The 1,693-nt window shown below is 34.0% G+C and overlaps 1 non-coding gene across 1 annotated transcript; it reads left to right on the top strand.

The window, feature by feature from the left end:
- The first annotated feature begins 85 nt into the window (after window positions 1-85).
- Window positions 86-158, top strand: TRNAR-CCU. The gene has a single exon. It is a non-coding gene; the product is annotated as a tRNA-Arg (tRNA).
- The last annotated feature ends 1,535 nt before the right edge of the window (window positions 159-1,693 follow it).

Genomic DNA, 1,693 nt, shown 5'->3' with positions numbered 1-1,693 from the left:
AAAGAAAATATGTCACACAAAATAGAACGGAGGGTTTATTATACTTTGAACAAATAACATAGCATTACTCCTGATGTTCAAGTTGGCGCCTGTAGCTCAGTGGATAGAGCGTCTGTTTCCTAAGCAGAAAGTCGTAGGTTCGACCCCTACCTGGCGCGATTCTGAATGTTTGGGAGAATTTTGCATGGGATTATCTCTGGGTTTTTATGCTCTATAATGAGTACGATATATTCAGTAAATAAGCCCTTAAAAGGGCTCTTTGGCTGACCCGAACTGGCCCCTTTTTGGACATATTTAGTCCTCTCATTTAAGCAAGTAGGTGACACACCTACTTGTCACCTATGCAGTATGTGTAGTCTTGTAAAAATGCATATATCTCTCTACTTCGATGTTGTATTGACAAACGATTTAATGAGTTAGTAAATAGACTCATATATATTCAATTTGATGGGTGGATCATCCCGTAACTCTAAGTATATTGGGATAAAAACTCATTTACATTCGACCTAATTTTCAGCATATTTATGAATTTAACTTGTGATTACCTTTGCCAACTTTTGTTCCACAACTTGCTTGACTTCAAAACTTTAAACATGACTATCATAAAAATAAAATAACTCATAACATAACCCTCTTATCATTTTAATAACCCTAATCTCACCCCAAAGGTACGGATTATAACATTCCCAACTTGTCGACTTTCGATGAAACATTATTTTCTTCAATTTCTTTAGCTTCTGAACCTTCCAACCTTCTTTGTACTTGTTGTTCATAGTTTTCAATATTTGTAACATCCAAGGTAACATGCTTAACTTAATTTATATACTTTCAAAGATGATCTTATTTTTGGTCTTACATCAGTTTGTTTACGACGTACTTTTACATACCAAAATATGGGGTGTGACACCTTAAATGACTTTGTTAACATTTGTTCTACATCTTACTTGATAAATTACTCTCATGCTTTAGTTGATTTTTTTCCTCTCTTATTGTTGCATGTTATCTCTTTCATTGTTGATTATCATTATTTGAAGTCATTGTACATGTTATATCTTTCATTGTTGATTATCACTATTTGAAGTCATTGTACATGTAATCTCTTTCATTGTTGATTTCTATTATTTGAAGTCATTGTTATACGTTATCTCTTCCATTGTGAGTTATTCTTATTTAACATCATGGTTACACACTATCTTTCTCATTATTGAGTTATTGGTGTTGAGGTTGTGAAAGTCGTTATCACGTTGATGCGAAGTTGTTATATGTTGGGATATCCTTCTTGTAGAGAAATTTAGATTCCTTGTTTTTGTTGATATTCTTGTACACATTGTGGTTGAGCCATGAGCTATTGTTGTAAAAATATTAATATTGTTGATTATTGTCAAATTGTGACATATGGGCACTTGAGCTGCGAGTTGTTAGTATGATGTGAAATTAACGCGCATGCGGCGGTATAAGGATAGGGGTTAATGTGCATGCAGCGGCATAAGGTGAGACTTATGTGCATGTTGCTTTTACGAGGAATTTTGTGAAGCCACGGGGCATCATAATGTGGGCTAAAGTGCGTGTAGCTATTTTGAAAAAAATATTTTCAAAACTATTTAAATGTAAGGCTCATGCGGTGATATAAGAAAAGATTGTGATTGAGATTGTGAATACGAGGCGGTACCTCGACTGTAATTTTGATATATAT

Source organism: Nicotiana attenuata, unplaced genomic scaffold, assembly GCF_001879085.1.
Source record: "Nicotiana attenuata strain UT unplaced genomic scaffold, NIATTr2, whole genome shotgun sequence".
Lineage (NCBI taxonomy): Eukaryota > Viridiplantae > Streptophyta > Magnoliopsida > Solanales > Solanaceae > Nicotiana > Nicotiana attenuata.
This window is presented reverse-complemented; position numbering and strand designations above follow the sequence as displayed.